A 26,303-nucleotide genomic window follows, 5' to 3' on the forward strand; every position below is an offset into this window, starting at 1 on the left:
TCTGACTCTTCACGACCTCATGGACTGCAGCATGCCAGGCGTCCCTGTCCATCGTCAACTCCAGGACATTGCTCAAACTCATGTCAGTTGAGTCAGTGATGCCATCCAACTATCACATCCTCTGTTGTCCCCTTCTCCTCCTGCCTTCAATCTTTCCCAGCATCAGGATCTTTTCCAATAAGTCAGTTCTTTGCATCAGGTGGCCAAAGTATTGGAGTTTCAGCTTCAGCTTCAGCATCAGTCCTTCCAATGAATATTCAGGACTGATTTCTTTAGAATGGACTGCTTGGAACTCCTTGCAGTCCAAGAGACTCTCAAGAGTCTTCTCCATCACCACAGTTAAAGAACATAAATACTTCAGCACTCAGCTTTCTTTATAGTCCACTCTCACATCCATACATGACTACTGGAAAAAACACAGCTTTGACTAGAAGGGCCTTTGTTGGTAAACTAATGTCTCTGCTTTTAAATACACTATTTAGGTTGGTCATAACTTTTATTCCAAGGAGCAAGTATCTTTTAATTTCATGGCTGCAGTCACCTGCTACAGTGATTTTGGAGCCCCCAAAAATAAAGACTCTCACTATTTTCCCATCTATTTGCCATGAAGTGATGGGACCAGATGCCATGATCTTACTTTTCTGAATGTTGAGCTCTAAGCCTACTTTTTCACTCTCCTCTTTCACTTTCATCAAGAGCCTCTTTAGGTCTTCTTCACTTTCTGTCATAAGGGTGGTGTCATTTGCATATCTGAGGTTATTGATATTTCTCCTGGCAATCTTGATTCCAATTTGTGCTTCATCCATCCCAGCATTTCTCATGATGTACTCTACATATAAGTTAAATAAGCACAGTGACGATATACAGCCTTGACATACTCCTTTCCCTATTCGGAACCAGTCTGTTGTTCCATGTCCGGTTCTAACTGTTGCTTCCTGACCTGCATATAGGTTCCTCAAGAGGCAGGTCACGTGGTCTGGTATGCCCATCTCTTTCAGAATTTTCCACAGTTTGTTGTAGTGCACACAGTCAAAGGTTCTGCCATAGTCAATAAAGCAGAAGTAGATGTTTTCCTGGAACTCTCTTACTTTTTCAGTGATCCAACGGATGTTGGCAATTTGATCTCTGGTTCCTCTGCCTTTTCTAAATGCAGGTTGAACATCTGGAAGTTCATGGTTCACATACTTTTGAAGCCTGGCTTGGAGAATTTTGAGCATTACTTTACTAGCTTGTGAGATGAGTGCAACTGTGTGGTAGCTTGAGCATTCTTTGGCATTGCCTTTCTTTGGGGTTGGAACAAAACCTGACTTTCCCAGCCCTGTGTCCACTACTGAGTTTTCCAAATTTGTTGGCATATTGAGTGCAGCACTTTCACAGCATCATTTTTAGGATTTGAAATAGCTCAACTGGAATTCCATCACCTCCACTAGCTTTGTTCGTAGTGATGCTTCCTAAGGCCCACTTGACTTCTCACTCCAGGATGTCTGGCTCTAGGTTGGTGATCACACCATAGTGATTGTCTGAATATCTTTTTTGTATAGTTCTTCCGTGTATTCTTCCCACTTCTTAATATCTTCTGCTTCTGTTAGGTCCACACCATTTCTGTCCTTTATTATGCGCATGTTTGCATGAAATGTTCCCTTAGTATCTCTAATTTTCTTGAAGAGATCTCTAGTCTCTGTCATTCTACTGTTTTCCTCTATTTCTTTCCATTGATCACTGAGGAAGACTTTCTTATCTCTCCTTGCTATTCTTTGGAACTCTGCATTCAAATGGGTATATCTTTCCTTTTCTCCTTTGCCTTTTGCTTCTCTTCTATTCACAGTAAGGCCTTCTGAGACAACCATTTTGCCTTTTTGCATTTCTTTTCCTTGGGGATGGTCTTGATCCCTGCCTCCTGTACAATGTCATGAACCTCTGTCCATAGTTCTCCAGGCACTCTATCAGATCTAATCCCTTGACTCTATTTGTCACTTCCATGTATAATCGTAAGGGATTTGATTTAGGCCGTACCTGAAAGCAGAGAGCAGAAGAATTAATGCTTTTGAACTGTGATGTTGGAGAAGACTCCTGAGAGTCCCTTGGACTGCAAGGAGAGCCAATCACTCTATCCTAAAGGAGATCAGTCCTTGGTTTTCATTGGAAGGACTGATGTTGAAGCTGAAACTCCAATACTTTGGCCACCTGATGTGAAGAGCTGACTCATCTGAAAAGATCCTGATGCTGGGAAAGATTGAGGGCAGGATGAGAAGGGGACTACAGAGCATGAGATGGTTGGATGGCATCACTGACTCAGTGGACATCAGTTTGGGTAAACTCTGGTAGTTGGTGATGGACAGGGAGGCCTGGCATGCTGTGGTTCACGGGGTCGCAAAGAGTTGGACACAACTGAGCGACTGAACTGAACTGAACTGAATGGTCTAGTGGTTTCCCCTACTTTCTTCAATTTCTGTCTGAATTTGGCAATAAGGAGTTCATGGTTTGTGTTTCACAGTCAGCTCCTGGTCTTGTTTTTACTGACTGTATAGAATCTTCCATCTTTGGCTGCAAAGAATAGAATCAATTTGATTTTGGTATGGGACTATATGGTGATGTTCATATATAGAGTTTTCTCTTGTGTTTTTGGAAGTAGGTGTTTGCTATGACCAGTGTGTTCTCTTGACAAAACTCTACTAGCTTTTGTCCTGCTTCATTCTGTACTCAAAGGCCAAATTTGCCTGTTACTCCAGGTATTTCTTGACTTCCTACTTTTGCATTCCTGTCCCCTATAATGAAAAGGACATGTTTGGGGGTGTTAGTTCCAGAAGGTCTTGTAAGTCTTCATAGAACTGTTCAAATTCAACTTCTTCAGCATTATTGGTCGGGACATAGACTTGGATTACTGTGATATTGAATGGTTTGCCTTGGAAATGAACAGAGATCATTCTGTCATTTTTGAGATTGTACCCACGAACTGCATTTCAGACTCTTTTGTTGACTATGATGGCTACTTCATTTCTTCTAAGGAATTCTTGCCCACAATAGTAGATATAATGGTCATCTGAGTTAAATTCACCCACTCCAGACCATTTTAGTTAACTGATTCATAAAATGTCGATGTTCACTCTTGCCATCTCCTGTTGACCACTTCCAATTTGCCTTGATTAATGGACCTAACACTCCAGGTTCCTATGTAATATTGCTCTTTACAGCAATATTACATATTACTTTATCCATCACCTGTCACATCCACAACTGGGTGTTATTTTTGCTTTGGCTCCATCTCTTCATTCTTTTGGAGTTATTTCTCCACTGATCGCCAGTAGCATACTGGGAACCTTACCAACCCAGGGAATTCATCTTTCAGTGTCCTATCTTTTTGCCTTTTCATACTGTTCATGGGGTTCTCAAGCAAGGATACTGAGGTGGTTTGCCATTCCCTTATTCAATGGACCATGTTTTGTCAGAACTTTTCACCATGACGCGTCCATCTTTGGTGGCCCTAAACTGGCATGGCTCCTAGTTTCTTTGAGTTAGACAAGGCTGTGGTACATATAATCAGATTGGTTAGTTTTCTGTGATTGTGGTTTTCAGCCTTTCTGCCCTCTGATGGAGAAGGGTAAGAGGCTTATGGAAGCCTCCTGATGGGAGAGACTGGGGTAGTGATGGTTTAGTTGCTAAGTGTTGTCCTACTCTTGTGACACCATGGACTATAGCCCGCTAGGTTCCTCTGTCCATGGGATTCTCCAGGCAAGAATACTGGAGTGGGTTGCATTTCCTTCTCCAGGGGATCTTCCCAACCCAGGAATCAAACACGCGTCTCCTGCCAGGCAGATTCTTTACCCACTGAGCTATGGCTGACTGAGGGGGAAACTGGGTCTATTCTGATGGGTGGGGCCATGCTCAGTAAATCTTTAATCAATTTTCTGTTGATGGGTGGGGCTTCTGTTATTTACCTGGGGCCAAACTATGGTGGATGTAATGAAGACAATGGTGACCTACTTGAAAAGGTCTCATGCATGCAAACTGCTACCCTCAGTGTCCCCAGCTCTTCAGCAGACCACTGCCTACCCATGTCTCCGCTGGAGACCCCTGGGCACTCACGGCAAGTCTGGGTCAGTCTCTTGTGGGGTCACTGCTCCTTTCTCCTGGGTCCTCGTGTGCACAAAGTTCTGTTTGTCTAGATTATGTCTAGATTATATTTTTGTAAATTTATTAATATATCAAATAAATATAATATGAATGTGAGATTATATTATATATCATTTATTTAGTTAGCTGTTACATCCCTCAAGAAATACCTACCTCAAGAAATTTCTGAATATATCTTACTTGTAACACTCTATTTCAGTTTTTATGATGCCCAAAGACAACCACTGTTAAATCATGTTACATAGTTTATCTATATATAATCTACTATTATAACCTACTCTTAGTAGGATATAAACATCTTTGGCAACTATATTGAATTCACCCACCTGAGTACCACTTAATGGCATGTTATAAAATGTTTCATGATTTAATGAGATCATTTGTTTTTATTTCACCATAATGATATATCGTAACTATTTATGTTAGAACATTACAAATGTTGCAACAGACTCAACTTCAAATTTCAAGTCTGTCAAACTATCAGTTGAAAAAACGAGTAAGCTGGCAAAGCTTCTTATCTTAAAAAATGCAATACAAAATATAAATTTAATGACAATTTGATTATTATGAAGGCCAATGGTATCCAAAGAAACAGTCAAATACATTTAGAAAAAAAGAAGTTTGAGTCATTTTAAAAATCTGGTATAATTTCTAATAGGTGTCATAGAGGAATACCTCTAATGTTGATAAAGTCTTTATAAATTCTTAGGGTAACATTTTAAATAACTGCAAGGAGAATTCTTTCCATTATCAAACACAGACATTCCTATGTTTCTGAAACATTCCAAATAAATAAACAAATAGTAGACAAATTTGTATTAAAATCAATATGAAAAGAATTAACAGAACAATACTAATTTCACTGTCACTTTTTTGACTTCTATATTCCTTCACTGAAATTTTAAAAAGCCAGGTTCCTTCTCTGCATACATTTTAGAAGAACTAGGCAGGAATTAATCTAGCAAGACTCAGAGACACAGTCAGTAGGTGCCGTCAAACAAAAGAATCAAGTTACAAAAGTAGAAAATTTGTATAACTCTTAATTAAAGAAAAATGAAAGCCTAAACAATGTGTTATTTATTTATAAGTATGTCAATGACAAAATGATACTCCAGAAAAGCAGGATAATGGTTATTTATGGTTAAGAAAAATGGAAATATGTGGGGGAGAGATATATACATATATACACACACACATTCTTAAAAATTATTTTATATGTGTGTATATGTATGTGCATGCACTGTGTGTGTTTTACATATTCTCTGGTATAATGGATATATTTCATAATTAATTTTTAAATGGAAATTAAAATACATCAATGTACTTTTAATAGCCAAAGTGTTCTTATTCTCTATTAGCAAAATGTAAATCATAGAGTATCTGTGATCAATGGTGGTGCCTTTACTTGATCATGTATGATCTCAGGCGGCCTCAGGATAGAATTGCAGTGTTCCAACCAGAAGGGTGTGTTGGTTTCTATTGCAACACATTAATATGTTCTTCATTTCATTTTGAGCCCTAACCAGCGCAGTCCCTAAGGTCCAGAGCTCTCTAACCAGACTGCTCAAGGCTTTCTCTTTCAGCACTTCTACAACTACTATGGTATCTAGGCCATCATGATCTCACAACTGAATTTCAGAACTAGTTCCTCAAGTGTCTCCTTCTACTCCCATTCCCCTTCATTTTGTTCACAAAATAGAAAGGAAAATAATTGTTTTAAACATTATGTGATTGCTCTGCTCAAACCCTTCCCCCCAGTGACTCTTCATTTTCCTCAAAAAATAAGTGGGAATCTCTTCAGTGACCATAGATCAAGGAATGATAACAGCCTTCTGTAAAGAGCTAGATAGTAAATATTCTTGGCTTGTCACATCTCTGTCCCAACTACTCAGCCTTCATTTTTGTAGCATGTAAGCAGACACAGGCAGACAGACACACTTATTGGTGTGTCCTGTGTTTCAGTAAATTCTATTTACAAAACAGTCTACAGGCAACATTTGCTCATGGATCATCATGAGCAGTAGTTTGCTGACTACTGTCACAGATCATCTGTGATGTCATTTTGGTTATTGGTCTGTGATGTCATTTTCTGTTATTCCTCCCTCATTCATTTTGCTTAAACTATCAGGCCTCCTGATATTCCTAGATTACAACAGACCCACCTGTCTAAGAATCTTAGGGCTGTTTTCTCTGCTTGGAATGTTCTTCTTCTACATATTCATTTGGTTAACTCTTTTACCTTTCAGTTCTTTGCTCACAGCTCACCTCCTCACTGAGATGCAGCCTAATTGCATTATTTCAAAACTGACCACCATCCTCATCCCCAGAACTTTAATCTTCTGTATCCTGACCAATGAATGCTCTAAGATATTTAACTTTCTAATTTACTGTATAATTTTCTGAATGTGTATGCTCCACCAAAGCAGAGATTTATTGTCTCAATTAATATGCTTTTTAAAAAGGGAAGAAGAAAGAGGAGGTAAAGAAGGAAAAAAAAAACCCAAAACATTCTAATAGTAGTTCTGATAACCAGAGTGTTCAGATCTGTGAGTACTCCTCCTACCTACCTAAACACACTGACACAAACACGCTGATGTTTTAACAAAATATGAAAAGAAACAGTAAGTCATACATTCTCCAAAGATATTGAACAAGATGGCGGTGTACTTAAAAGTATATAAAAGTTGTCATAACAGAATGTCTCATGTTGAAATGTTACTATCTTCATTTTGATTAGATGTCTCAAATTTACAAATTAAAATGGTGGTGATAATGCTTTATGACATTAAAAGGAGTCTATAACCTATTTATGATGAAAATGCAGCTTGATTAGATATTCCCCTGAAGTTTAAATTGGTACTTTGATCTCATGAATATTCTTTTATGGATGCTATTTACTAACAAATTATTTGACTACCAAGGAGACTCAATCAGCAGTTCTAAGCTTGATTTGCAAAATCATAAGCCTTTTCAGAGTCACGAATATTTCATGATTTTATCTTGTATAGATGTACAGCATTTTCTAAATTTTAAGGTTTATAAAAATGAGACATCTATTCCTATGCAGGATAAATCAAAAGAGGAAACATAATATCAAATGAATGAAATATACCCATGGATGTGAAAAAAAAAAAAAACAGTAAGAAGTATGTACAACCACCACAAATATGCCTACTTACTATTTTTTATTTCTACTATGTCTTAAAGAGATGTGAATACCAGACCACCTTCCCTGTCTCTTGAGAAATCTATATGTAAGTCAAGAAGCAACAGTTAGAACCAGACATGGAACAAACTGGTTCCAAATTGGGAAAGGAGTACATTAAGGCTGTATATCGCCACCCTGCTTATGAAACTTATATTTAGAGTACATCGTGTGAAATGCCAGACTGGATGAAGCACAAATTGGAATCAAGATTGCAGGAAGAAATTTCAATAACGTTGGATATGCACATGACACCACCTTAACTTCAGAAAGCGAGGAGGAACTAAAGAATCTCTTGATGAATGTGAAAAAGCAGAGTGAAAAAACTGACTTAAAACTCAAAATTCAAAAAGCTAAGATTTTGGCATCTGTTCGCATCACTTCAAGGCAAACAGATGTGGAAAAAGTAGAAACTGACAGATTGTGTTTTCTTGGTCTCCAAAATCACTGTGGATGGTGACTGCAGCCATGTAGTTAAAAGACACTTGCTGCTTGAAAGAAAAGCTATGACAAGCCTAGACAGTGTATTAAAAAGCAGAGATATCACTTTGCTGACAAAGGTCCATATAGTCAAAGATGTGGTTTTCCAGTAGTATGTATGGATGTGAAAGTTGGATCATAAAGAAGGCTGAGTGACAAAGAATCAATGCTTTTGAACAGTGGTGCTAGAGAATACTTTTGAAAGTCTCTTGGACTGCAAGGAGATCAAACTAGTCACTCCTAAATGAAACCAACCCGGAATATTCATTGGAAGAACTGATGCCGAAGCTGAAGTTCCAATACTTTGGCCACCTGATGTGAAGCAGCGACTCATTGGAAAAGACCCTACTTCTGGGAAAGATTGAGGGCAAGAGAAGAAGGGGGTGATAGAGCTTGAGATGGCTGGATGACATTATCAACTCAATGGACACGAGTTTGAGCAAACTCTGGGAGATGGTGAGACAGGGAAGCCTGGCATGCTGCAGTCCATGAGGTCACAAAGAGTTGGACATGACTGAGCGACTGAACAACAACAAAATTTTCATAGTGTGTAATTTCAATTGATAAATAACATGAAATTATACATGTATTTCTTCTGTGTGTGTGTCTATAAATTTATATATATGAATATGTGAACTTTGTGAAATACTGGGATTTTTTTGTTCATCATTCTATTAAAAGTGTGACTATATGGTTATCTTAAATTTTTCTCAAGTCTTGAGTGAAAAAGACTGAATTAAAATAGCCTAAGATTACTCAGAAATAATGTTAAAATGACTATAAAGTGAAACCTTCCTATATATCCCGATGTTCCTGTATTGATTCACCACCTGACCAAATGGATCAATTAATATGAAATTGTTATAGAACCATAGCTTATTAAATTAATGGAAGAATATTCACTTGCTTAGCAAGCAGTTGGGGATTTTTCAAATTAAAGAGTTGCAAAATTAAATCATACATATAAACTTAATTTGGATGAATTCCCATCCCTTCCCATTAGATTTCTTTACTCAATTAAGGGAGAATCTCTCTGTAGTTCTAACATTACACTTCAACACAAATCAAAACTTCAAGTCACATTTATAAAGGCAGACTTCCTTATGAAACTACCACTTCATCAAAAAGATGATTAGAAAAGAAAGCATATTAACAAATATCTCATATAGTTATTACAGACATTTGTTTAAGATGAGTTTCTCAGTTCAGTTTGGGTTAGTCACTCAGTCGTGTCTGACTCTTTGCGACCCCATGGAGCGCAGCACACCAGGCTTCCCTGTCCATCACCAACTTCCAGAATTTACTCAAACTCATGTCTGTCATGTCAGTGATGCCATCCAACCATCTCATCCTCTGTGGTCCCCTTTTCCTACTGCCTTCAATTTTTCCCAGCATAGGGTCTTTCCCAATGAGTCAGTTCTTCATATCAGGTGGTCAAAGTATTGGAGTTTCAGCTTCAGCATCAGTCCTTCCAATGAATATTCAGGACTGATTTCCTTTAGGATGGACAGGTTGGATAGGTTTGATCTCCTTGCAGTCCAAGGGACTCTCAGGAGTCTTCTCCAATAGCACAGTTCAAAAGTATCAATTCTTTGGTGCTCAGCTTTCTTTATATTTCAACTCTCACATCCATACATGACTACTGGAAAAACCACAGCTTTGACTAGAGGAGCTCTGTTGGCAAAGTAATGTCTCTGCATTATAATACACTGTCTAGGTTTGTCATAGCTTTTCTTCCAAGGAGCATACGTCTTTTAATTTCATGGCTGCAATCTCCATCTCGAATGACTTTGGGCCCCCCCAAAATAAAGTCTGTCACTGTTTCCACTGTTTCCCCATGTATTTCCAATGAAGTGATGGGACCAGATGCCATGATCTTACTTTTCCGAATGTTGAGCTTTAAGCCAACTTTTTCACTCTCTTCCTTCACTTTCATCAAGAGGTTCTTTAGGTCTTCACTTTCTGCCATGCGTGTGGTGTCATCTGCACATCTGAGGTTATTGATATTTCTCCCAGCAATCTTGATTCCAGCTTGTGCTTCCTCCAGCCCAGTATTTCTCATGATGTACTCTGTATATAAGTTAAATAAGCAGGGTGACAATATACAGTCGTGACATACTCCTTTTCCTATTTGGAACCAGTCTGTTGGTCCATGTTCAGTTCTAACTGTTTCTTCCTGACCTGCATACAGATTTCTTAAGAGGCAGTCAGGTGGTCTGGTAATCCCATTTCTTTAAGAATTTTCCAGAATTTGTTGTGAGCCAAACAGTCAAAGGCTTTGGCATAGTCAATAAAGCAGATGTTTTTCTGGGAACTCCCTTGCTTTTTCGATGATCCAACAGATGATGGCAATTTGATTTCTACTTTCTCATCTAAGATTTTATATCACAGTGAATAGTTTTCTTTTTCTTTTCTTGACTGTCTGATGGGTGACAATCACTGCAATAACCGTGATGGTCCTTAGAAATAACCCGAGAAAAGGAGAAACCATCCATCTATATTTTTGTGTAACATGTTAGTATAATTTCAAACAAGTCCTTTTTTAATTTAAAAAATTTTTTGAAAATTGGTAAATTATTCTATGCACATCTCATTTGTGTTCAACTTCAGGCTCACGTTATCTGATATGTTATATCTTTATTAATGGAACATGCCCAGTCACATAAGAGAAGAACATAAGACAAAAGTGAAAGATAACCTCTCAGTCATGTCCAGCTCTTAGCAAACCCATGGACTGTTGCTCGCTAGGCTCCTCTGTCCATAGAATTCTCCAGGTAAGAAAATTGGAGTGGGTAGCTATTCCCTTCTCCAGGCAATCTTCCTGGCTGAGGGATCAAATCTGGGTCAGAAAAGAAATATCCACCAACGGAGTCTCCCTCATGCATCACCCAGAACACATAGTAATACTGGTCACACTGTTATGTCAAATAGTTAGAAGCACAGGTGATATTCAACATCTTTTACAACCAGTCTGGTTAGAATAAAGCTAGCCACTGTCCAATACCTGATGAACATCCCCCATAGATGCAAGATTCCCTTTGATCATCAAACAGCATTAAGCAGGAAGCTACTGGAATGTTGCTTCAGGTGAAGGCTGTGAATCTAACTTTCTTTCCAACAATAGCAGTTATAATGGTACTCTTTAGTGATAATAGCTATTGTTCATGGAGTACTTGCTATGTCACAGGTGCTCGAAATATATTGTTTCATCTAAAGATTTTGAACTAGAGTCTAAGTGGCTCAGTCTAGAATTCATGCTCTTAACCACTACCAGTTATCTTGCCTCTGCATAGACTGGAGAATCAACTTTACTAAATACAATATCTGTAATCTTTCTATAAAATGTGGATAATAATACCAATCTCACAGTAATACTGGAAACAAAGTGCTACATGCTATATACAAAGAATATATAGTAGATGCTACTAAAATGTCAGTTCCCTTTCTCTCTCATAAACGTATCTCATGAAAACATATATGAGTCATCTCTTGGCATAATAAATATGTGAGCCTATTAAGATTCCATAGCTTTAACAGATTTATTACCATCTAGTTTTTATTTTGCTTTTGTTTTTCTTTTACAAAGAGACACCAGGTCTTCACTGTGACAGTCTAATGCCCATAAAGAGAAATATTAGAATTTTTCCAATAGCATTCAAAATAACTAGAAGAATATACACCATCTACTAAGTTTCATGAGCCAGACACTATGCAATCTGTTCCCCATACATTATCTCATTTAGTCTTATAGATCTATTATTCTTATTAACTGAAATTAATATTACATATAGGAAAACAAAGGGATGGGTGATTTGTAATTACATATGTGTCCATAGCTAGCAAACAGTGGCAGATCAGAGATTTAAATCCAAGTCTGGTGACTCAGAAGCCTATGCTTTTAACAGCCAAGGTGTTCTTATCCTCTAGTAACAGAATGTAAATTTTTCATTTTGCTATTGCTGCATATTTATTTCTCTATTTTAATGTCATCTCAGTATAGAAATTGGAAATTAATTCAAAATGCATTTCACTTAAAATATGCAATCATATATAATTGTATTTTGACATACATTCCAAAGATATAGGGAAATGTCTCTTCCTTCTACTTCGTATTCTGATAAAGGATGCCAGTATGAAACAATGGAATATTAATTACCAGAATCATCCCCTTACCTGTGCCTTTAAAACTGGCATCTATTTCCTATATTATAATACTTGTGGCTAAACTGGTCTATAAGCACCCACTGGCTGGTGTTATTCACCTACTTTTCACATTACTAACATCAGTGGTTTGAATACAAATGGGTCATTTACTCCCTGAGAACAAGTTTTTACATGTGTTATTGAACTGTAAGCATTTCTGGAAATTTAACTGTAGAAGAAAACACAGCAGTTTTGGACAAACATCCAGGAAGCTATGTAGCTTTCAAAAGCAGCCATTTTAAATTATCATGATTTTGCCTAGATTCTCTCAGCACTTTCTGTCTCATATCTGTTGCACAAATTCTATTTAAGATGAGATTCTTCCATATCCCACCACAAATTATGTAGTTGCTGCCACCCCTCCCCATCTTCTCTGATGCTGAGTTTTCAGCTTTTTTCAAAATTCTGAAGTCATATGATTTACATTTATTTAGTTATGTCTTCTGGATCATGAGCACAAAAGGCCTGGTGTCAATCAATGCATTAGAAATCCCCACTTCATCTCAACAACCATGGTGGGTGTTTCCATAAAATCTTCCTCACCAGCAAGTGAAAGATTTGCCATGACAGAGGTGGCTTTTCTTCCTGGGGCTGGTATACGCTCACCTCTGCTAGGGTTTACATTTATAAACAATGATTATATTCAGCTGTTTAAAAGGTAATGGTTAGAAAGAACTTTCATAGGCATGTTCACACTGCCTAAAATTATTTCGGAACAAGGCAAGATACAACACATGAAATGAATTAAGAGTTTTTAAAAATTTTACCTTCCCAATAAGTCTGGCAAGAATGCAGATCAGGTATTAATAGTTCCATTGAATACATGAGAAACTTTAGGCTCCAAGATGTTACATAAATTGTCTCTAAGTTATATAGTTAGTAAACTTTGGATGCCTGCTCCTTGGAAGAAAAACTACGACAAACCTAGGCAGTGTATTAAAGGTCTGCTTAGTCAAAGCCATGGTTTCTCCAGCAGTCATGCTCTAATGTAAGAGCTGGACCCTAAGGAAGGCTGAGCACTGAAGAACTAGTGCTATCACGCTGTGCTGGAGGAGACTGTCTGAGCGCCCCTTGGACTGCAAGGAGAGCAACCCATCTGAAGGAAATCAACCCTGACTGTTCATTGGAAGAACTGATGCTGAAGCTGAAGCTCAATTCTTTGGCCATCTGATGCCAAGAGCTGACCCACTGAAAAAGACACTGATGCTGGTGAAGACGGAAGGCAGGAGGATAACGGGGCAACAGAGGGTAAGAGGGTTGGATGACATAATTGACTCACTGGACATGAATCTGAACAAACTCCCAGAGATACTGAAGGACAGGGAAGCCTGGCATGCTGCAGTCCATGGGGGTCACAAAGAGCCACATTGAGTGACTGAACAACAAACATTTGAGCTCATATAAGCAAATTTTCTGAATGACAGACAAGCCCCTAGCCCCTCTTTGCTTTTGCATTCTCATACATAGAGAGACATGGTAGTGAAGATCAAAAGTTCTTGAAGTCAAACTGTTGGGCTCTTGCTTTGAGCCTTATACACTGCTCAGGTTGTGTTACTGTGACTCAATTTTTTCTCTTTTCTAAAATGGAAATAATTTTATTGTAAATTTTATGTGACAACTTGACCATTATGAAGCATACATAGAAATTAGCAGTAATACACCTCTGCCTACCTGTCTTAAGGGGTTCTTTTTCTAGATAAATTACGTAACATCAATAGTAAAGGGGAAGAAATTTTTTAAAAAAAGGGGGGGTGGGTGGAAAGGAAAAAAAAAAGGAAAAAAAACAGTAAAGGGATACCTAAGTTACTTTAGAGTTGGTAATGCCCCAAAATGATGAATGCCTTAGACAACCATGGACTATCTGTGGTCCAACACAGGAAAAGAACTGTCAAGAGACTAGGGAGAATGAAAGAAGATGTCTTTAATGAAAAGGAAGAAATTGAGATAGGTATTGGGTATCTTACATTCTCCTGCAAAAGCACCTTATGTCTCAATATCTATCTTGAACAAATTAATAAATAATACAAGGAAATGGCAGTGGAGATCAAAAGGTTACCTTTATAGTGAAAAACAAGCCAGCAAACATGGAGGCATAATTGAGTGTGAGTCAAAATACACTTGGTAGATAAAACCAGAATTAGGCTGCTCTACAAATACAGACACAGACATGCACCTCACCTCCTGTAAACAGAAGAGGGTTTCCTTCATCTGCCCTTAAAGAACCATCAAGAGAAGACTTCTTGCACTCCGTTGCCTCCTGAGAGGGAGAGAGGTTAGGGCGATGTCAAGTGTGTGGTTTGTTATTCCCAAACGCACTGATGAGAAAAAAAAAAAAAAAAAATCATATATAAACCCTAGAATGGAGAAGCCGGAAATAAATAATAGAAACATTTGGAATGGATAAAAAGGATTTCCCAATAAAAACAGAAAAAAAACCCAGACTTTACAACAATAAAAAAGCAATGTTTGATCGATAGATGTGTTCAGTACTCAATAAACATGTCAGAAAAAATTATGAATTTTTACCTGAAACCAACAAAATAAAGGCATTAACTTCAATACAAATAGGACTATTAGAATGTGTGTGTTCCTCCTATATGCTACACCTGCTAGGCACTCAAAATGAAATATTCCTTTTAAATTCTCATGATAACACTGCACAAGAGGTCTTTCATTTTACCAGTGAGATGGGAAAATGAGATAAATTTAGTCATTGCCTGTGTCATGAAACTAATACATAGAAGAACTGGGAATGGGATCCCAATCAGTGTGATTATAATTTCCAAGCATAAAGTAACCCACATGACAGCAAGACAATTTTCACATTAATGTAGATATCAAACTATTATAACAATGTACTTGAAAGCAGAAAATAAAACTAAGGAGCAACTGAAAACCCAAATTGGAAATAATGATAGCCTAGTGTCCTCTCCCTTGTGAGACTATATTAAAGCATATTTTTTTAAAAGAAAATCATGACTCTTGCAAATGTAGAATGAAGTCATGTTAAAGATCTTATTCTGCTTACTAATTAAATCACCAGTAAGACATTTAAAGGACTTCCCTGATGGCTCAGTGATAAAGAATCCACCTGCCAATGCAGGTGACATGGGTTCAATTCCTGGATAGAGAAATTCTCCTAAAGAAGGAAATGGCAATACATTCCAGTATTTTAGATTACTTAGGAAATCCCATGGACAGAGGAGCCTGGCGAGTACAGTTCATAGGGTCACAAAAAGAGTCAGACATGACTTAGTGACTCAGCATGCACACAAGACATTTAAAACAGTTCAAAGATCATTTGAGAAACTAGGTGTGTACAGGCAGCTTATCAAAATAAGATAAATTTGCTAAATTAGATTATTTTAAAGTGTTAATATCTAATGGAACCATAAACCATAATCTTTGGTGATAATCCATTGCACAGCATAGAAATTATATGCAACTTTACTGAATAAAATTCTACAATTTGATTTTTGCCCTGCCATTACGGTAAAAATTGTCTGATAAGCAAAAGTCAAGCTTTTGTGAAAAAGGATGGAGTAATCCCTTTCTCCTGTTTCCAAAATTCAAATAAACATACTAACAGATATATGTAAATACTTGCTACTTGCTGATTAGAACCAATGTTTTTCTTGGTCATTCAAAGCTGCTCTGCTATCTGTTTAGTATTGGAGATATGCAGAAAAGTATTTATCTTTGGCAGCTCACTTTTAAAATCATGCCACTTTCAGTCATATAGTATGATGTCACTTACTGGATTGCATCTTTCTTTTATTTTTTAATTTTCTTGGCTGGCCAACAGGTATTTTATTTTATTTTATTTTTCCATTTATTTTTATTAGTTGGAGGCTAATTACTCTACAATATTGCAGTGGTTTTTGCCATACATTGACATGGGGTTCAGGATGGGGAACACATGTAGATGCATCTTTCTTTTATATTTTCTACCAGATTACCTGATTTGGTTACTTTGATTGGATTACAAATTATTCTTTCCTATTAACTACGTAAGGTACTTCCCTGTAGCTCAGACAGTAAAGAATCTGCCTGCAATGCAGGAGACCCGGGTTCCATCCTTGAGTCTGGAAAACCCTCTGAAGAAGGGAATAGCAACCCATTACAGTATTCTTGCCTGGAGAATCCCATGGACAGAGGAGCCTGGTGGGCTACAGTCCATGTCGCCATAAAAAGTCAGACACAATTGTGCGACTAACACAACTATTAACCACCCAAAAAGAAGTATTCGATTCAAAATAAAAAATGAAAAAATAAAACCAAAGAAAACACATACAAGTTCTCTCCCAGGACTTTTGTGCCCTAGACCATGGACCTTTCATGGTCTACAGTTAACATCAGTGTCATAGACAGTAAACATAAGGATTCCTTGAGGACTTTCTTCCATGAATTATGGAGCAAGAGTGGCCACTGGCAGCTCCTGGTTGACTCTTATAGAGAGTCTACTTTAGGGTGACATGCAGTCAGCCAGCATCTGTGTTACTACTTTCTTCTCAAAAGCTTTTATCTCTTTTTACTTCTTACATCTTACCAAACATATCTTATTTTTTTAAACCGTGGTTATGCAGTTCCCTATGCCTTTACCCCCTTTATCTGTGCTCTAAACATAATTGTTCATATGTCAATTTCACTGTGGAGATAGTTCAGTTCTCCCTTTATACTCTCATAGCCTTTAAAGCACTTCTGATTTTAAAAATGCATTATTTTATCTTTTGTTATAACTATCATAATTGCATTGGTAATTTATCATGTGGAGAGGTATAAGTAAGTGTATGTATGTAAGATTTTTATGTTATGAAGTTCAACCCCTTATGTTCAGATGCTGTTCAGAGGTTGAACCCATTCATGAAGTCTTCTATCCTCTGTCAAGGGAAAAATATCTTGTCCTTGTAGAGATGATAAGTTTGGTAAAGAACTGTGAGATGAAAGAGGAGTGGTGAGAAAAGCAGAAATAGGAAAGCAGAAATAGAGAATATAGCTTTTTGGTGCTGTTGTTTTAGTGAAAGCACTACCAGAAATTTGTACTTAAGTCAGAATTTTCCAAATGTCCACCAGAAACATTAGTCATATTTGTAACATAAAACATTTGGTGACTCAGGCGGCAAAGAACCTGCCTGCCAAAGCAGGAGACACAGGCGATGCAGGTTCCGTCCCTGGGTTGGAAGACCCCCTGGAGAAGGAAATGGCAACCCACTCCAGTACTCTTGCCTGGAGAATCCCACGGACAGAGGAGCCTGGTGGGCTGCAGTCCATGGCTCGCAAAGAGTTGGAATGGCCGAGAGACTAACACTTTCACTTTCAAAGCAATTTCAGAAAGAAATGCTTTCTCAAAAATCTCCTTGTTCCCAAGATTAATTTCCCTATACTAGATGTTACGTTCCATACAGAAGCCATCCTTAAAAAAAAAGAAAAAGAAAGAAAAGAAGGGATCCTTGTGAATGGATGAGTCACCATCTGAAAGAAACAATGTTTATGTGTAATCTTTCTCTTACAAAGAAAAAAACTGCATACTTGTATTTGGCAAAACTGATGAATGTTTACATGGCCCATAGAGTAATGAGATCGCTAGACTGCTTTCTACAGACTATAATCCTAAGAATTTCCAAGACAATGTTTTCCCATCAGATTTTATGCAAATAATAATGAATTACAATAATTAATTTCAAATGCAGATATTCTGCTGAGAAAAACTTTGATTCAAACGAATGTGTTTCCAAGGCAATGGAATTACAAGTTATAAACATCTAGTCATTTATTAAGAGCCTTTTATTCAGGTTCAAGTGCTTGAACATCAGCTGGTTGTCAGAAAGATTTATCAAATTCTTTCTATTAAAAAAATCACAAAGTTTAAAGGTTGCTATTAATGTATCAGTAAGTACTCATTATTATCTGAATAAGCAAGCCTACATCACTGAGAAATTGAAGCAGTGTGGTACCTAAAGCCTGCAAGTAAAATATCATATCCTTAATGGAATAATAAATCACATTTTCCATGCAGCTACTCTAATATCTACAGCTAGAACTTCAGATGAGAGGATTTTTGTTTTACGCTTTACCCAGAAAAATAAGCTCTTTTAGCACCCCGGCATAGGGGCAACACTTTTTTTTATCCAATCCCAAAAGTCACACTGAGAAGAATGCAGTGAAAATGCATGTTGGAAGCAGAAGACATGGATCCAAGTAAAGACCCCAAACCCTGACGAGTTTAATAGATGAAAATAAATTTTATCATTTCTATCTCAAGCTCTGTAGTTCAATCTCCTCCAGTTTCCTGGAAGAAGATATTCTTAGTGTAGTCCTCACACATACAAAAGAATGTTTTGTTCATAGCTTCTAGTATGCTCATAATCTTATTAAAGTTTAACACTGAGGCATGTTTCTTTGATACTAAAGACAGAAACATAACTTCCTGTGGCATTAGTCAGTTAAAACTAATTCACTCTAACTTCAGTTATTCTTCACAGTAAAAAAATTATAAAAATGTAAAAAATGTGACATCATATAAATGCACATCTACTTAGAACTGTAGTCTTAAACCTTAAAACTTAAGATTTTCTAAGCAAAGGTTAAAAAAAAAACTGTCTTGTTGGAGAATAAAAATGGTTAAGAATAATGCATAACTATTCCTTCATGCAACATTTTGACTCTGTAAACTTGTCTAAAGCAGAGCAATAACAGTGGAGCACAAGAGAGACAATCTAGCAAATGACTTCTGGGCAAAAGTTAAGAATATAAAACTTCAAAATAATGGTTGGTCTGAAACCTGAATCATTCCTTTAGGAACAAGTATGAGTTTAAAAATATCCATGAGAAAAAAAGTGCTTTAAATACCTTTTAAAGCTTACAAATCAAAGCATAAATCATGACACTTCCCAGAGTTGCTGCTGAAGAACAACTTTCAGAGAATATTCATTGAGCATATTTGGGCCGTCAATATGAACAAACAGTGAACTTACAGTCTAGTGGTGAGCAATTGATAAATGTTCACTAATAATAACACAAATCAGAGAATGACAGTTACCATAACAGAATTCACAAATAGTTTTCTACAGAACATGAAGGAGAAGGAGATTATACTCTTTCTAAGGAACACAGAAACGTCTGTATTTGTGCTGGGCATTGATAATGGATTAAAATAAAACATTCAGAAAAGTAGGAAATTTTATGAGCAAAGGAATAATAAGAGTAAAGTCATGGATATTAGAATTAAGGGGCCATGCTTAGAAAAGAGCAAGAATATTTTTTGTCTGGATAAAATGCAGGCTGTATGCAGGGGGTAGCTGGCAAGTAGACTGAAATAAGAGGCCAGAATCTGGTCTGAAGATCCTAAGACCCTGCACTGAATTATTTGCATTCAGTTTGGTAAGTTCTAAAAGTCTTTAAATATGGAACTAGTATGCTCTAAACTCTAAAAGAGAGTAAAAACCAAAAACTAATTATCTTGCCACATCAATGCTCCTAGCAATCTTACACTGAAAATCTAGATTGAACTAGATTAGTATACAAGTAAGTATCATATTAAGGCATTGTTTAAGGTTATTTTTGATGGAAATATCCTTCAATGCATTACTTGAACATTCTAGCCAAAATGAGGAAGGGCATGTTTTTGAAGTATATGAAAAAATATTTGTTTAGGTTTCTGAATATCTACAGCTTCTGAATTTGAGTTATAACTTCAGGGAGAGCAGATTTTTTACTTCAGAAAAAATATAAGGAAAGTAACTGGAGATGTAATTTTTAAATCTGAATATTCTATGGCAAGAGATATGACTAATAAAGCATATATCCACTAATATCAACATCTCCATTTTTTAAAATCCAGGTTTTAAAAAATAATTTTATTAACTCTGCCCCCCAATTCAAATGGAGACGTGAGAATTTTCTGAACAGACAAATCCATTTAGACCACATAAGCAAAACAAGGGGCTTCTCTGGTGGCTCATCTGTAAAGAATCTGCCTGCAATGCAGGAGACTTCTATCTCTAGGTTGGGAAGATCCCCTGGAGAAGGAAATAGCAACCTGCTACAGTATTCTTGCCTGGAAAATCTGATGAACAGAGGAGCCTCGTGGGCTACAGTTCTTGGGGTCTCAAAGACAAGACTTACAACTAAATAACAATAAAGTGTAAGTACATAGGTACAGAAAAAGACCTATATATAGAAAGGGAGAAAGGAAGAATTTTGAATTTTTGTATAAGGGCTAAATTTGCATATAACATAATATTCACTGAATGATTACATACCATTACATGAGTAGTTAATATTTTCTACTAAGACATAATCACATGATTCCACAGTATCACTTGTGAGTGTTGTCTATTTCTGGTCTTGAATAAAAGCATCTTACAATTTCCAAGTTCTTAAGTTCCTGACTTTCTCCTCCTTAGAGAAAACTTTGCTGACTCTCTCTCTATGGTAGGTTCTCTCAGCAATGCTCTACTGCAAAACTCTGCCTTGATAATGGCAGTCTCAGTGTGATTCTTAAATGTATGTGTTGACTGCCTCTTCCAGTAGACTGAAAGCACTCTAAGGCCAAGGGCCTTAAACTGCTATGTCCTATTATATTTCTGGTTGTTCTGAACTTGACATTTAGTAACTATTCAAGTAAAATGTAATTTTCTCTAGAAATCTAATAATTTAATAGAAGAAACATTTTAATCAATCACTTGAATGTTTATATACAACCAATGCCTGAAATTTACAATCATTTATTATTAGTAAAAGTATTTCTTATGTTTAAAAAATAAGGACATTGTATATAAAATAAGGAAAATGAAGAAAAAATGATTTACATTTAACTTGATTATTTGCTGAAAAACAAAACTGAAAATATAAAACAAACTACACTTTTATTCGTTCACATTTTTATTGGATCATACTATGTGCAAGGCACCATGTTAGCTCCTATGGGAGATGCAAAGATAAATAAAATGTAGCTACTCCTTGAAAGAATGAATAATACAGGACAGATATGACACAGAGATACAGTAATTCAAGCTAGAAAATGACAATTGACTCTAGAGATTTGTTGCAGCAGTGTTTCTCAAACTTCTTTTTATTTCAACCCACAGTAATAAATTTATTTTATATTGTGTTGTATACATAATACTGAAACAAATGAGTCACAAAACAATAGTTCATCTTTATTCTATATAATACTCATATTTTCTATGCTATTGTTATTGTTAATATATTTTTTAATGTACTCTATTCTATATGTTTAACAGTAAATGTTCATTATTCTACTTACACAGCACAGTAGTAATCAACAGTTTGAAAATGCTGAGATACTTGGAGAATAAACTTCTTCACTGAGGTAATAGCACGCTAAATATTGAATTTAAAAAGTATATAAAATTCACACATGTGAATTTGAGGAGAAGAAATCATTCCAGACAGAAGGAAGTACACAAACGAAAGCACTGGGAAAACATGGGAAACCTGAGTAAGGAAGAGCAAGAAGTGCAGCCTGGCTGGTGTGGTAGGTAGAATTCTAAGATGATCTCTAAGATTTCTGCACCCTGATATAAAATACTTTGTGTAGTATACTGCTCTTGAGTGTGGTATAACCTGTGAATATCAGGGCAGATCAGTTCAATGATTATAATACTTTTTCTGACAAACAGGACTTTTCTAGATGTAACTAAAATCTCTAATCAAAGAGAGAGTGTCCTGGACTTTCCTGGTGGTCCAGGGTTTAAGAATCTGCCTGTCAATGCAGGGATCATGGGTTCAATTCCTGGTCCAGGAAGATTACACATACCGTGGGGCAAGTAAACTTATGTACCACAAATGCTGAAGCTTATGAACCCTAGAGACCATGCTCCATAACAAAAGAAGTGGCTGCAATGAGAAACCCACATACACACAACTAGAGAGTAGCATCTGCTTGCCACAGCTAGAGCAAGTCCGGGTAACTATGAAGACCCACAGCAGCCAAAAATAAAAATAAATTATAAAAATTAAAATAAATAATAAAGCATTTATTTAAAAAAGAGAGACATTGTCTTCATGTACTCTGAACTAGGAGGCGGCGATGGCACCCCACTCCAGTACTCTTGCCTGGAAAATCCAATGGATAGAGGAGCCTGGTAGGCTGCAGTCCCTGGGGTCGCTAAGAGTCGGACACGACTGAGCAACTTCACTTTCACATTTCACCTTCATGCACTGGAGAAGAAAATGGCAACCCACTCCAGTATTCTTGCCTGGAGAAGAGTCTATGGGGTCGCACAGACTCAGACACGACTAACGTGACTTAGCAGCAGCAGTGTGAACTAGTTAAGTGATGCCTTCAAAGGAAGTTCAAACTCTGAGATGCTCTTCCCTGATTGCTATGAATATTCAGGCTTCATAAGCTCAGGCTTCCTGAACTTTTGCTGCAAGGGAATGATTCAGTAAATATTAGGGGAAGCACACTGATTGAAACCACCCACCCTGGCCAGGAACCATAGTAAGCATCTGCATGAGATGTTTTAAGACAGGAGATCCTGATAAGGAACACAGAACTAATAAGCCACCACCAACCGGAAGAGTTCGAGAACGGTCGAAAGGAGAAACCGCATGTTCTTCCACTTCCCAGAATCCATCCACCTGGAAAGTAATCCCACCAACATAAAACCCAAGACTGTGAGCCACATGGCAGAGCAGTTCTCCTGGGTTCCCTTACCCTACCGCTTTCCACCTGGGTGGTGACCTTTCCCAATAAAATCTCTTGCTTTGTCAGCACATGTGTCTCCTCGGGCAATTCATTTCTGAGTGTTAGACAAGAGCCCACTTTTGGGCCCTGGAAGGGGTCCCCTTTCCTGCAACATAAACACCACATGAGCTTGGAGGAAGACACTGAGTCAGCTCAGCCAACACCTCAGGATTGTGAGAACATGAGCAGAGAACCCAGCAGAGACCACCAGATTTCTGCCTTACTGAAGGGTGACATCATAAATGGGTGTTGCCTTTTTTTTCTTTTCCGTTTATTTTTATTAGTGGGAGGCTAATTACTTTACAATATTGTAGTGGGTTTTGTCATACATTGACATGAATCAGCCATGGATTTACATGTATTCCCCATCCTGATCCCCCATCCCACCTCCCTCTCCACCCGATCCCTCTGGGTCTTCCCAGTGCACCAGCCCTGACCACTTGTCTCATGCATCCAGCCTGGGCTGGTGATCTGTTTCACCATAGATAATATACATGTTTCGATGCTGTTCTCTCGAACCATCCCACCCTCGCCTTCTCCCACAGAGTCCAAAAGTCTGTTCTGTATATCTGTGTCTCTTTTTCTGTTTTGCATATAGGGTTATCATTACCATCTTTCTAAATTCCACATATATGCGTTAGTATACTGTATTGGTCTTTATCTTTCTGTCGTACTTCACTCTGTATAATGGGTTCCAGTTTCATCCATCTCATTAGAACTGACTCAGATGAATTCTTTTTAAAGGCTGAGTAATATTCCATGGTGTATATGTACCACAGCTTCCTTATCCATTCATCTGCTGATGGGCATCTAGGTTGCTTCCATGTCCTGGCTATTATAAACAGTGCTGCGATGAACATTGGGGTGCTCGTGTCTCTTTCAGACCTGGTTTCCTCAGTGTGTATGCCCAGGAGTGGGATTGCTGGGTCGTATGGCAGTTCTATTTCCAGTATTTAAAGAAATCTCCACACTGTTCTCCATAGCGGCTGTATTAGTTTGCATTCCCACCAACAGTGTAAGAGGGTTCCCTTTTCTCCACACCCTCTCCAGTATTTATTGCTTGTAGACTTTTGGATAGCAGCCATCCTGACTGGTGTATAATGGTACCTCACTGAGGTTTTGATTTGCATTTCTCTGATGATGAGTGATGTTGAGCATCTTTTCATGTGTTTGTTAGCCATCTGGATGTCTTCTTTGGAAAAATGTCTGTTTAGTTCTTTGGCCCATTTTTTGATTGGGTCATTTATTTTTCTGGAATTGAGCTTCAGGTGTTGCTTGTATATTTTTGAGATTAATCCTTTGTCTGTTTCTTCATTTGCTATTATTTTCTCCCAATCTGAGGGCTGTCTTTTCACCTTACTTATAGTTTCCTTTGTTGTGCAACAGCTTTTAAGTTTCAATAGGTCCCATTTGTTTATTTTTGCTTTTATTTCCAATATTCTGGGAGGTGGGTCATAGAGGATCCTGCTGTGATTTATGTCGGAGAGTGTTTTGCCTACATTCTCCTCTAGGAGTTTTAGAGTTTCTGGTCTTACATTTTGATCTTTAATCCATTTTGAGTTTATTTTTGTGTACTGTGTTAGAAAGTGTTCTAGTTTCATTCTTTTACAAGTGGTTGACCAGTTTTCCCAGCACCCTTGTTAAAGAGGTTGTCTTTTTTCCATTGTATATCCTTGCCTTCTTTGTCAAAGATAAGGAGTCCATAGGTTTGTGGATTTATCTCTGGGCTTTCTATTCTGTTCCATTGATTTATGTTTCTCTCTTTGTGCCAGTACCATACTGTCTTGATGACTGTGGCTCTGTAGTAGAGTCTTAAGTCAGGTAGGTTGATTCCTCCAGTTCCATTCTTCTTTCTCAAGATTGCTTTGGCTATTCGAGGTTTTTTGTATTTCCATACAAATTGTGAAATTATTTGTTCTAGTTCTGTGAAAAATACCGTTGGTAGCTTGATAGAGATCGCACTGAATCTATAGATTGCTTTGGGTAGTATAGCCATTTTGACAATATGGATTCTTCCAGTTCATGAACACGGTATATTTCTCTATATGTTTGTGTCCTCTTTGATTTCTTTCATCAGTGTTTTATAGTTTTCTATGTATAGGTCTTTTGTTTCTTTAGGTAGATATACTCCTAAGTATTTTATTCTTTTTGTTGCAATGGTGAATGGTATTATTTCCTTAATTTTTCTTTCTGTTTTCTCATTGTTAGTATATAGGAATGCAAGGGATTTCTGTGTGTTAATTTTATATCCTGCAACGTTACTGTATTCATTGATTAGCTCTAGTAATTTTCCGGTAGAGTCTTTAGGGTTTTCTATATAGAGGATCATGTCATCTGCAAACAGCCAGAGTTTCACTTCTTCTTTTCTTATCTGGATTCCTTTTACTTCTTTTTCTGCTCTGATTGCTGTGGCCAAAACTTCCAAAACTATGTTGAATAGTAGTGGTGAGAGTGGGCACACCCTTGTCTTGTTCCTGATTTTAGGGGAAATGCTTTCAATTTTCCACCATTGAGGGTGATGCTTGCTGTGGGTTTGTCATATATAGCTTTTATTATGTTGAGGTATGTTCCTTCTATTCCTGCTTTCTGGGGAGTTTTAATCATAAATGAGTGTTGAATTTTGTCAAAGGCTTTTTCTGCATCTACTGAGATAATCATATGGTTTTTAATCTCTCAATTTGTCTATGTGGTGTGTTACATTGATTGATTTGCAGATATTAAAGAATCCTTGCATTCCTGGGATAAAGCCCATTGGTCATGATGTATGATTTTTTTAATATGTTGTTGGATTCTCTTTGCTAGAATTTTGTTAAGGATTTCTGCATCTATGTTCATCAGTGATATTGGCCTGTAGTTTTCTTTTTTTGTGGCATCTTTGTCTGGTTTTGGAATTAGGGTGACGGTGGCCTCATAGAATGAGTTTGGAAGTTTACCTTCTTCTGCAATTTTCTGGAAGAGTTTGAGTAAGATAGGTGTTAGCTCTTCTCTAAATTTTGAGTAGAATTCAGCTGTGAAGCCATCTGGTCCTGGGCTTTTGTTTCCTGTAAGACTTCTGATTACAGTTTCGATTTCCTTGCTTGTGATGACTCTGTTAAGATCTTCTATTTCTTTCTGGTTCAGTTTTGGAAAGTTATACTTTTCTAAGAATTTGTCCATTTCTTCCAAGTTGTCCATTTTATTGGCATAGAGCTGCTGGTAGTAATCTCTTATGATCCTTTGTATTTCAGTGTTGTCTGTTGTGATCCCTCCATTTTCATTTCTAATTTTGTTAATTTGGTTCTTCTCCCTTTCTTTCTTAATGAGTCTTGCTAATGGTTTGTCAATTTTGTTTATCTTTTCAAAAACCAGCTTTTAGCTTTGTTGATTTTTGCTATGGTCTCTTTAGTTTCTTTTGCATTTATTTCTGCCCTAATTTTTAAGATTTCTTTCCTTCTACTAACCCTGGGGTTCTTCATTTTTTCTTTCTCTAGTTGCTTTAGGTGTAAAGTTAGGTCATTTATTTGACTTTTTTCTTTTTTCTTGAGGTAAGCCTGTAATGTTATGAACCTTCCCTTTACACTGCTTTTACAG

This window comes from Muntiacus reevesi, chromosome 8 (assembly GCF_963930625.1).
Source record: "Muntiacus reevesi chromosome 8, mMunRee1.1, whole genome shotgun sequence".
Classification (NCBI taxonomy): Eukaryota; Metazoa; Chordata; class Mammalia; order Artiodactyla; family Cervidae; genus Muntiacus; species Muntiacus reevesi.